Below are 13,373 nucleotides of genomic sequence, written 5' to 3'. Positions count from 1 at the left end.
CAATTTTCGCTTTAGAACATTTACTATCATCATCTGTTTTTCAATTCTTTCTCCTCTTCCTCTTCCTCACCATCTGTTTTTCTATCCTTTCTGGTTCCTGTCGATAACTCTCTCCTCTTTCCCTGTTTTCTTTCTCTATTCTTTCTATCTATAATTATATTTATCTTCTTATTGACACGGATATAGCTATGAAATCTGAGGGCTTTGTTGAACATTTTGATTGAAGGATTATCATTCTGTTTTTTTCTCATGTGATTTGCATCTTGATTATACTCATGCGTACCCTTAGCTGAATGCATTGTTATTAGCGGTTTTCTGCAATGAGATTGTATTTTTGGCTGTTAATTGGCCTTTAGTAACTCCAGTGCAGTATGGAGTTGTAATGCTATCGAATAGTTGTATGATCTCAACCAAATTGTGTATGGGTCTTTAGTTTCATTTATCTTATGAACTATGTCAATCTCACTGGCAATGTCAACCAAGTTGCTTTCTATTTTGGTGCACGATTTTCATTTGGCAAGAATGAGAGGTATGTTTGCTTTTTCTTTGTCTGCTATTGGAGCATTGAGTTTCTGTTTGGAAAGCTCAATTGCTGCAGTATCATGATTCACTTTTAAAAGCTCAATTGGCATCAAAGGTTTCTTGTGTTATGCTTGAATTCTAGCTTTCTTTTCAGTGTTTTCTATTTGTTTTCAAAGAAAATGGAGGAAAAAACGATGAGAAATGTATGTTTACTAATTTCCAACTCCATGCTTGTCAAAGTGGAAATATTTCCTTTATTTTAAATAAAATTTGACCTTTTTTTAAATAGATTTTTTATCCTTAAAATTTAGTTATTTTCCATTCGGTTTCTGAGAAAGTTAATGAGCCAGGTTTTTTTCTGAGAAAGTTAATAAACTGTTCATTTTGTGTGGTTTCTATAGGTGAACTTAATTCTTTCATAAGAAGATGATTAGATTGTTCTTTTTTAGTTTTTAGATGCAACAATTGGATTTTGTTGCTTCCTTATGTCTATGTATATGTGCATGTAGTTGATGATAAATATTCTCTGGCATACTGATTTCTAAACTTAGAGGGTATAATATATTTTGGTTATAGGTCTTCGGTGGTTTGAAATGTTATAGGAATCTTCTTCCTTTCATAGTCTATTTGCATTTTAATTTGAAGTGAGACAAAAATAACTTGTCCTTTAGTGCAGCAAATGACCACTGCTTAAATTATTAGCTTTGATTAGGCTATTTTCTGCTCTCTAATTATGAATATAATTAAAGTGTATTTACTGCATGTGATTCTTTAGTTCTACTTCAGTAATACTGAACAAATATTTACATGCCATTCTGATGATTACAGTTTAAGCTGCTTTAGTGTGGTTATTTTGGTGCAGAATGGTGACAACGAATGTTCAGAGCTTCTAACATTTCTTTCCTTCTTGTTAACTATGAATTTACTAATATGAATTACAGACTACAATTGAGACAGACTAGCATATATAGTTTTAAATGCCATACTATAGTAATAGTTGATTCAATCTAATACCGATGTGAGATAATAATTAATAACATCCTTAAAATGTAGGAAGATCTTCCTTCAAATAATTATTGCTAGTGTGGTTTCGGCAGGAGTCATATGAAAAGAAAATGGAGTCCATTTATTCTCTCAAACTCACTCGAACTTCCTTTCTTAATTATTTTATTCTGCTTGTGGCTTGGTATATATCAATGTGCTTTGGCATTGTCTATGTTATGAAATCCATGTATTACCTTCATCAATTTCTATTTAGTTATAAAACTGTACTTAAAATTCGTTCCATGTAAAAATTGGACCTCATATTGTTGAATGAATTGCATGCTTATGCCCTTGTTATTTGTTATTTATTTTCTTTTGCTCGTGCTTTGGCTCGTTCTTTTGCTTAAAATGCGGCTGTCTATCACTAGGTGGATTGGCTGATTGACTGTGATTCCTTTGTAGGTATTGGACTGTTACCTACCGATTTGCTCGAGACATAAATCGTTGGCAAGCTGAATCTCTAGTTGCATTTCAAGAGGTATTTTATAGTTGCAATTCCAGTAAATTGGACTGTTTTTTTTTATGGTTTACTCCATAGTAATGTTTTGTGAAAAAAGTGATGTATTTCTTTTAATGAGAGGTTTGCCGCGTAACTTCCTTTCTTAATAATAAAAACTCCTCTTCTTCTTCTTGTGTTACCTATTTATACATAAATATAAACAAATGATAACATTTATTTGCAATAAATTCCTTATTAAAAATAAGATTCTATATTTGCTTAATTAAGTAAGGTCAACAAGCTTTTATATTCCATAAAAAATTTATGTTTTATAGAATTGTTTTTTTAGGAAATTATTAAAAAATAAAAAGAATTTTACAAAATGAATATACTTTAATAAATTATTTACTAAAAAATTTTAAATTAGTATAAAAGTATTATTATTTATATCAAGTAAAAATGAAATAATCTTTTTTATAGAATTAATACAAATAAATAATTTCTAATTATTTATAAATTTTAAAATTAATTTAATTATAATATAAATTATTATTTATTTTTATTCGTATTTATTTATCCAACACCAAAATGTGGTAATAGAGTTTTGGTTTTCGAGTAATCTACATTTGAAACAATTCCCAATCTTTAGTGTCAAAAACATGGCCGTTGGTTCAGAAGGTCCAATATGATTCCCATTTATATACTCTCATTGGAAAATCTTTTCTCAACTCTCAATATTTCACAACAATGACATATATTTGAGTTAACATCATATCATTGGACATACCTGCATGTTTCTCGTCTATATCTTTGAAATAAGATATTTCATTAATTAAGTTCTATGTGTTAAATGAAAGAATATTTTTATTTTGGATAATTTTTATAGGTATTTAATAGAGAGTAAATTCCATTTCTTTATTATATTTCATTTAAGATTATATTATCTTATCAAATAATCTAATTATATTCACTATGTAGTTTTAATTAATATACTAAACAAAATTTATAACTTAAATTATAACTTTTTTCTGAAAATCTAATTACGTTAATTAATCCATAATTTTAAACTATTACCAACTTAAAGGTGAATCCGTTAAAATCGTAATTAAATGAAGGGGTTGAATGCTTGAAAGTGCTTCTAAAAATTATGATTGAAAGAAAAACAAATATTCATTGTTATTATGATTGACAGTGCTTCTAAAAATTCTTTAAAGAAAAATGTGGTTTGTTAATGTTAAATTTGTAACATTGTTGTCAAAAAATACGGTTAAGATTCTAAACTAGTATTGTTCATTTTTCTTTGATAGTGTGATATTGCTTTCTATTAAAGCGGCTTGTTTGATTGCTTCCTCCACCCACAGTTGAGCGTCTTCTTTTCACGCAATCACTGTAAGTTCTTTGGCAATTAAATTATTTAATTAAGAATTTTTTTTATAGGTTGTTATTATCTAGTTGATGCTGGAAACACAAATTGTGAGGGATTTCTTGCACCTTTTAGAGGACAACATTATCATTTGAATGATTGGCGTCAGAGTTATCAGCCAAGTACTCCGCAAGAATTTTTTAATATGAAACATGCCTTGGCACGTAATGTTATTGAAAGATGCTTTAGGTTATTAAAAATGAGATGGGGAATACTTAGGAGTCCATCATTCTATCCTGTGAGGGTGCATAATAGGATAATTATTGCATGTTGTTTGTTCCATAATTTTATTCGAACCCATATGAGTATTGATCCTATTGAAGCGGAGGTGGGAGAAGGATTACCTACTAATGTGGTAGATGACGATGAACCGAATATCGTCAATATTCATCCATCGGATGCTTGGGCTACTTGGAGGATGGAGCTAGCCAACCAAATGTTCGATGAATGGCAAGCATCTAGAAACTAGTTAGGTTTAGGGAGAAAATTAGTTTGAGTTCATTTGTTTATGTTATTTTATGTATCTAGTTTGTGAAACTTTGGTGGTGTTTTTGAGTTTTTTGTATTGTACCAAACTTGTTGAAATATAATTTGATTTCTTTTCATTCATCATGTGTTATAATTTTATACAGTGTTGAGTTTTTTATTCATGATATTGAACTCAATTTTAATTTTATAAAGTGTTCACCTTTTGATTCATGATATTAAACTTAATTTTAATTTGTTTTTTTTCTTAAGATAATTATGTCAGGTGTTTCGGAATCAAATGTTCCTTCCCAATCATCTCGAGGATCCAAAAGGAAATGGGTTCCAGAAGAAGATGCAGCACTAGTTTCCTGCATGGTGGACTTGCACAATGTTGGGACATTTAACGCTGATACGGGGTTCAAAGCCGGTTACTTAAACGAGTTAGAAAAATGTTAGAGAAGGCTTTACCCAATGCGATGTTGAAGGCAAGACCTAATATCGAGTCAAGGATTAGGTTACTGAAAAGAGATTGGTCAATAGTGTATGACATGCTTAATGGCCAAAACAATAGCGGTTTTGGTTGGGACGACCATAGGCAGGTCGTTGTTGCTGAAGATGCGGTTTGGGACTCTTATTTAAAGGTAAGAATGAGTTCAACTCTTGATTATCCTATTCTTACCAAACTTATAACTAATATGATTTCCTCGTTTTTATAGTCATAAAGAAGCCGGTCAGTTCAGACATCGTAGTTTCCCCTACTACGACCAACTTACTGCCATATACGCAAAAGATCGAGCGACTGGGAAAGACGCTCAAATAGCCGCTGACGTTCTTGAAGAAATAAATGCTGAGGATGTACCTTCTGCAGATATTAATGAAGACAGAAACGAATACTATGATTGTGATGCTAATGTCTCTTTGGATGACATGGATGTTTCTGCCACGGAGCCGCAAACAGACAAAAACCAAGGGGGTTCCTCATCTTCAAAGAGGAAAAAAAAGAATTCTGATGCAACTGGTCATTTTTCTTCTTCAGTTACTGATACTGCCACTTTATTGGCTGAAAACATGCGGGCCATTGGCGAACAAATTAGTAGGAGTATTGTCTCTGATGTGGTAGTTCACCAGGGCATCCAAGAAAAAGCGGCAAATTTATATCCAACCTTATGTGAAATAGAAGGTTTAACTGTGGATGAACGGTTTCAAGCATTGACTAAAATTCCAGATCATCCAACTCAAATGGTAGTTTTCTTTAGTTTACCTTCTGATGTACGGTTGGAATGGGTCAGAAGATTTCTTGCTAACCATTAAAATTTATGGTTTTGTTGATGACATTTTCGTAACTTTTTCTGTTTGTAATATTTGGGATGGTATGTCATATAACTTTTTGATGTGGCAAAACTGTATAACATTTGGATTGTGACATAGAATTTCATGAATCTCATTTAACCTTTTGTTAATATTCATTGTTATTATGTTTATGCAAAATACAATTCTAAAGTTATTTATTATTGCTAATATTTTTTTTATTGTAGAATAATTAACTTATTTGTTCCACAAATGATATTTTAGCACATTAAATATGTATTGCAGTTTAATAATAATAAAGTATATTATAAATTATATTTAATAATAATTATTTAAATTATATTTTATAGTATTATATATTATGATTTTAGTAAATTCATATAAGAATAAGAATTTTATTTAATTATTTATTATTATTAAATTATATTTAATAATTATTATTTTAAATTATATTTTAGTATTATATATTATGATTTTATTAGTAAATTTATATAAGAATATTTATTAACAATTTTATTAAATTATATATTTTATTAAATTATATTTTATAACAATTATGTTAAAATATGATTAAATTATTTATTATTTATATTAATAATCTTATTAAAATTTAATAACAATAACAATAATCATCTACTTTAAAAAAATTATGCTAAGGGTATTCTAGTCATTTTAACTTTTTTCCTTATGCTATTACACCTCTATTCCATTCAACCAAACACAAGAATACCATTACGCCTCTATTCCATTACATTCAACCAAACAAAAGAATTACCTATTACGCCTCTATTCCATTACGCCTCTATTCCATTACAGCGAGCCAAACGTGTTGTAAGTGTTCAGCTCTCTTCTATTCAAACTACACAAACCTCTAATATATGGATAAAAATTAATTACAACCAAAATTTTACTAAAATAACCTCTAGGGTTCAAGAAGGATAGGGAATGACTTCATTCGATTTGCAATTTTTCAATTGTTTCCATGCTAGATTTTGTAGAAAAATTTCCCCACACAGTTTTTCAATGTTTTCCCAATAGCATTGAGCCATGGTAGGCATTCCAAAATGATGAATAGTTGACGGTAATCTCAAGTATCACTAACTCTTCTTTTTAATTATTTTCTCTGGCCCAAAAATAAAAAAAAGAGGAGTGAGAAACCTCTAAATTAACCTTCCTCCATAATTCTCTCCTCTATTAATTCTGTCTCATGCTCTTTGTTTTGCTACCTACTCTTGTGCCTTTATAAAAAACAATTTCTTTTACAAATAGGGTTATATATGCAAAAATCTTATCTTAATTTCTTTAAAATTTTTAAAATTATATAAAATTATACATTCATTACTCAAACATACAATTTTCACTTTAAAAATGGTGAGAAATATCTTAAAAATTTATAATTCAATTTAAACCATTTAAAATATATATATATAACTTTCTCCCTTACAGTGTTGACAACGTGAGCTTTATTTTTAGCAATTTGGCCTTTTTTATTTAATATAAAGACATCTTTTAGGGTAATCTAAGACATCACCTTAGAATAACGTCGTTTTTATTTTGGTCATTTTAATTTTTTTTTCTATTCAGTTATTGTCATTAGAAATATTGACCAAAATAATCACTCAACCATTAAACCCTTAATGAATTGCTAATTGGACCTGCAAAAAAAGAAAAAATTATTCTTTTAGTCCTTTTAAAAATTACAAAATTTCAATTAACACCATTGCTATATCCGTGAAGTTTTAATTTTTTATGTTTAGACAAAGAAAAAGACAACGATTTACTGTAGCTCTACCCTCTATGACGTCGTCACCATCTCTGCTCCATTATCTTTCATCCGAACAAAAAAAAACTTTGTTATGATTTCCATTTTAAAGAAAAGTAGAAGTAAAGCAAATGAGGAAAACATATTGTAACACCGTAACATGTCTCAGTTACCAGATTAGGATTACGAAGTATTACGACACACATTCAATCAAATGATATCACAAAATCATTCAAATATTAATTTAAATATCTACATTCACTCCACACATTAAGCATAGCATACATACACTTATAGGCCTTCAATCGAGCTTACGATACCTCAAAAATAGTTTAGAAACAATCCGTGACTAATTTGAACAAAACAGAATAACATAGAAAATTTTGAAAAAATTTAGAAATAAGGGTCACACGGCCGTGTGATAAAGCCTAGACCATGTGGCTCAGAAACATGGCCGTGTGGCCAAACAGTGTACAATTCAAAATTTGGGTCACATGACCGTGTCGCAAATCGTGTGCCCGCCAGTGTGCAAATCAAAATAAGACACACGGTCGTGTGAGGTGGCTGTGTATGGCACATGGCCATGTGATAGCCTGTGTCCCAAGTCGTGTGCACCTAAAATGACTTCCAAAACAAACTAAATCATTACCCATTTCTTAGGTGTTAAACCAAACCAAAAACAAACATTCATATACCTTTAAAACACATTTAAACAAGCTTAAAACATACCCAAACATACAACCTAAGTGCCTAACCAATATGCCCTCAATGGCACCACATTTCATACACTAACCAATTTACATTCAAAGCTCACAAGTACCTACTTTAAGCACATACCAAACTTACAATTCATCTACTCCATTCATATCTAAGTCTACCATAACCTATTCATTCACAAGTAACCTAAAAAAAAAATAAGCAAAACATATGAACCTTTACAAGCCAAAAGCCAAAGACAAATACAAGTGAGCCAAAATCAAGTTTAAATAACATTATCCATGTATAAGATGTATCACAAGTAAAAGTATCCAAAATATATACAAGACACACTTATTACATGCCAAATAACCCAAAAGTAAACATGTCAAAATCTACCAAAAGATATCTAGATTGATGTGATCTAAAGATTGATCCAATCGTCCAATTCCACAAAACGTTATCTACAAAGAAACGGGAAAATGACACAAGTAAGCTTCAATAGAGCTTAGTAAGTTCAACGGTTGAAACGATAAAACTTACCGAATAAACGTAGCAATTATACATTAACATGACTAATAAACAATAATCATGTCAACCACAATCATTTAACAGGTGAGTTTATGTATATATGAGTTGCATAATCTATGCAATCACACAAGATCATTTGATATCAAGTCATGATAATATCAGACAATCATGCAAACATTTATATAATTCAATAACAAGTCATCTACCACTAGAAATTTGCCTGATGAATGATATAACATATACAGATACGCGGTTATCCACCCGAAACAAGCCAGAAAGCTCAAACGAGCTAAACCAACCGAGAACACGCCTTGGCGCCAAGTGCCTAGCCCGTAGGCTAACATTCCTTCGAAAACACACCTAGGCACCAAGTGTCAAGCCCGAAGGCTTTATATCCGCCCCCGATAACACGCTAGAATCACTGTAAATATAACACGGTAGTTTACAACAAATGTTGAACTCCGATATATTCAGTGGGTAATAACAAGTCAGGAATCATTATCTCATCACAAGTCAATCTCGTACAACATGCAATATAACCTATTGGCATGCCAATTGTATCCTATCCTATGTTCATCCAGGCTTGATTTACATAACCGTATAATAGTTTACATTTCAATCATTTTCTCACAAATTCAATCATAACATTTCAATTTATAACCAATGTCATCGAATTACATAATTTTAATAATAACATTACTAGAATACACAAAATAATATCGTATGAACTTACCAAGGTTAAAGTGCAGAAATAGCAAAATTCAGGTACTAATCAACAACTTTCTCTTTCCCCCGATTATCTACTGGTTCTTGATCTATAAAATAATTTATTTCAATTTATTAGCTTCAATTTCATGTAGTATTCAATTTAATACATATTTTTTCCTATTTACAATTTTTCACAATTACCCCAAACTTTTACACCTTAATTAATTTGGTCCCTAAGACCAAAACAAGATTATTTTCACAATTAATCCTTAAACTCAAGTGCCAAATTCATTTACATCCAAATATAGTCCACACATGTTGGAAATTTTTCAAGAAAATTATGCCTATTTTAACTTATTTTCAATTAAATCCCTAAACATAAAAACTAATGAAAAATTACTTTACAACTAGATCAAAACCATCATCAAGCTTCAAGCTTCAAGCTCAAGAATAAACACCAAGAAAATTTCAAGAACATCAATGGCAAACTTTATAAACTTTGATAGTATTTTAAAATAATTTTTGAGATAACTAAATTAAGTTATAACCATATCAAAAACATAAAATTTATGAAAAATCGACAAAAATAACACTTACATGCATAAACTTTTGCTTGACCGAAACTTAAGCTTCTCTAATGGAGTTTCTTCCTTCTATTTTCGGAGAAGAAATAAGGTAAAGATGATGCTTACCCATTTTAACTTTTGTTTTATTATTTTAATCATCATATTTTAATTAAATTATAACATATATCTAATAGATTAACTTCATGACAACCGGCCATTAACAAATATATGGCTAAATTGCCATATAACCATTATACTATGTTTTGTAATCAATTAACCTAATTATCCTTTAGCAAATGATTCTTTTACAAATTTTACGATTTAGTCATTTTTCTTTAATTAGCCAACAAAATGTTAAAATTTTTAAACCAAATTTTAATACGATACTAATGACCTCATAAATATTAAATAAGTAATTACGGACTCACATGTCAAAATTGTGGTCCTGAAACCATTATTTCCAACACCACTGAAAAATAAACTGTTACAAAATATGAGTTGGGTGGCTTGTCATGATGTTGAACTCAATTATAGTATACTATGATTTATGTCTGCCATTTTTTTGAGGTTTTTATTCAAGAACACACACCCTTGAAAGGAGGCAAGGCACGAATTTCCTGAAGAGGACAAAAAGCATGAGATACGGTCGTGGTAGAAAATTCCCTTTATTTTTAGAAAGTGACCTCCGTTTATTTTTTCTTCCTTTAATTTTGAAAATTCTTCAGAAAAAGAAAAAGTAAGAAACAAAGTGACAACATGATAATAAAACTACAACTAAGCATTCATTAGCACTCTGAAAATCATTAGAGTTTGAATTTCACTAATTATTATACTTTTTGATGGGTACTTTTAGAAGTAGAAGAAGAACCCCGACTACGGTCATGCTACTGAAATCCAAACCAAAGTCAACAGCGGCAACAATGGTGGAAGAAGAAGGTATTGAACCAATGATGATGTTTTCTAGGGTAGAAACCATGATAAAGTTTTCTGGTTCAGATGAAAGACGACGGAGCGAAGATACTGACAACGTCATAAAGGGTGGCGCTACGACAAATCGTTGTCTTTCCTTTGGCCTAAGCATAAAAAATTAAAACTTCACAAGTATAAGAATTGTGTTAATTAAAAATTTTTAACTTTTAAAGGGACTAAAAGAGTAATATTTTCCTTTTTTTTGCAGGTCCAATGGTACCATTTTGGCTCATTTTTTTAATGACGGTGATTAAATTGACAACAAGAAGTTAAAATGACCAAAATAAAAACGGCACGATAGATTCCGATGTAATTTAATTTTTTTAGTATAAAGTCAGTGTAGAAGGTGAATTTAATAAATTATAAGTAAAAGGAGTAGAATATATTAGTTAATTGTTAATTGAATCGAAACTAAAACCAATTATGTAGGTAAGGCGAATCAATTTTTATGTTTAGACTCGGACCATTCTTTTTGTTCTTTTCTTTTTCTATTGTTAAAATGGGAATATCAAGTCATTCAGTTAATATTCTTAATCTGCTCCCAAACATCCTTATCCACAATAAACATTCTCCTCCTCAAAATTGCAGGTCACTTTTTCAATTTTTACGATAAATTTCACGGTAGGATATTTTTAGTTATTTAATTATAAAGAAAACTATAAATTAATCACCCGTTAATATTGTGATGGAAACATGACTTGACAGTAATAAAATTAATATAATAATTGGGTCAATTTTATCATAATTTTAAAAAATTATTTTTCGTTATTTACATATTATCTCAATTTGATTCTAAAAAGATTAGCGCATGGAAAATATTTTAAAAAATTCTAAGAAGTAAAAATTTTAAAAAAATGAAAGCTTTCAAAATTTTTATTTTTATTTTTTCTTTGCGCTTCAAAAGATTGGAGCTTACAAGAATATTGAATTAGGAGAAACTCAAGAGGTTTTAAAATTTTTGTTTTTGTTGTTCCTTTGGCTTTGTCTCATGGGATTAGAATTTTAGGTTGGTAACTTGTGCAACCTTGAATTTAACTTTAAATTCGCTTAGGTCAGTTTTACTCTCGAAAAGTGAGAATTTACAAACGAAATTTTTTAAAGTATCGAACTTAGCAGAAGCAAACTCAAAAGCAAATAAGCAACAATCGAATAGAAAAACCACAAAAAAGCAAATAACACGCCAAATATTTGAGTAAATGCTCTCAAATATATTATATTACACAATGATGAAATGATTACAAATGAAGAGCAAGAACTCTATTTATAGTTGAGTTCCTCACAGTTCAAAGGTATAATCTAAAATACGGCTGAAATTAAAAATAATCTACAAGTTGACATTCCTAAAAATTTTAGATACTTTACAAGATCCTTTTAAGATTTATAATATTTACATTGGTAAAATAAAATTATTAGAGTGTCTATATATTCACCAAACTAAATGAATGAGTATTGAATCTCTTCAAATAATGGATCAATTCTGGCAAGTGAACAAGATAAACTATCAAAATATGTTTGCATGCACATAGTGATGACAGAGACTAGTAGAATTAGCCTGCATATTTGACGAGGTTTTATAATGTTTCAGTTGCATCTTTTTTGAGGATTTGTAATTTTAAATTCGTTTAATCTATTGATGCTTGTGATTCGAATTTTTCTGTTTTGAACTAACAAAAAGTTAATTTAATGGTTCAATTTTCTATATTATTGTATTCAATTCACCCAACTTAAAATTAAAATGAAGAAAATACCCCAAGTACTATAATAGTAACAAAATACCCCCAAGTTTAGCTAAAAGTGGAGAATCGGATGAGGTTTTGGTTCATTTTGTATATGCTCTTGCTGCATTTTATTTGGTTTGGTAATAAACTTTGTTTTGTTTGATAAAAGTTTACTGGGTCCGCTCTGTATTGTTATTTTTATTAAATATTTTTTAATTTTAAATTTTCTATAACATTTTTAATAAGTTTTATTTATGATTTTTAAAATAAATTTTAAATTTTAAAATGGCTTAATTGATTTTTTTAAATTTGTTATTAAGGTCTTTTTGACCTTTTAATCTTATAAATTTCAAAAATAAAAGAATAGTGGTTAAATTAAATAAATGTGTAAAGGTTGATAGCTAAATTTGTTATTTTATTTTAAATATAAATATTAAATTTTAATAGAGATCCTATTTCACTCATTCATCTAATATATAAAAACTAATTTACTTTTTAATAGTAATTTTTACCTAAACTTTTATATATAAGAAGAGGAAGTCTGGGGATTCTGAGTTTATTGGGTATGACTCGTATGGGTTTTTTGGGTTTCCAAATTTATTGGTTTCCTATTTTTTATGGCAAGTTCTAAACTATGGATTCAATATCGAGATAATATGCAATATAAATGTTGAAGTTTAAATTTGTTATTGTTTTAATTTTTGAATTGTCACATTATTTCTCTATTACAAAATTAATGAAAGAGTGTGTTGTGAATTTTTACTATCAAATTTTAAAAGTACCAAATATAATTATATTATATTATTCTAGATAGTTTTGGAGGAAAGATAAATATATTAATTTGAATATTTCATTTTTTAAGTGCAAAACTCTAACAGCAACACTACTCGAACCTAGACCACACCTAACGTAATGAACACCCTAACCATCAGGCTAACACACAAGGTCCATTATTTATTTCAATTTTTTAATAAAATAAAATATTAGTATTTTCTACATTAAATGATAAGCAGTTACCTACCTACCTATCTTATTCAACATTTTTTTTGTTGAAAATTTTATATCAAGCAAAAAATTAAAATGATTATTTTATAATTTTCTATAATTAGATGACAAAAAACTTAAATATAAAATAATTGAGTGTCTTGCAATGTAATTTATCATTTTCTATATTAAGAGAAACAGCATTTTCTTTTTTGATCGGTGTCGATTTTCCAAT

The 13,373-nt window shown here is 29.1% G+C and overlaps 1 long non-coding RNA gene across 1 annotated transcript; it reads right to left on the bottom strand.

Moving 5' to 3' along the window:
* Positions 1-7,938: 7,938 nt before the first annotated feature.
* Positions 7,939-9,593, bottom strand: LOC121223748 (uncharacterized). Its single transcript, XR_005921091.1, has 3 exons — positions 9,499-9,593; positions 8,927-9,008; positions 7,939-8,126 (listed from the first exon to the last, which is right to left on the bottom strand). It is a non-coding gene; the product is annotated as an uncharacterized lncRNA (long non-coding RNA).
* Between the last annotated feature and the right edge of the window lie 3,780 nt (positions 9,594-13,373).

The sequence above is a fragment of the Gossypium hirsutum genome, chromosome D11 (genome assembly GCF_007990345.1).
Source record: "Gossypium hirsutum isolate 1008001.06 chromosome D11, Gossypium_hirsutum_v2.1, whole genome shotgun sequence".
NCBI lineage: Eukaryota > Viridiplantae > Streptophyta > Magnoliopsida > Malvales > Malvaceae > Gossypium > Gossypium hirsutum.
Note: the sequence above shows the minus strand (reverse complement) of the source record. Positions and strands in the feature narration are given on the sequence as shown.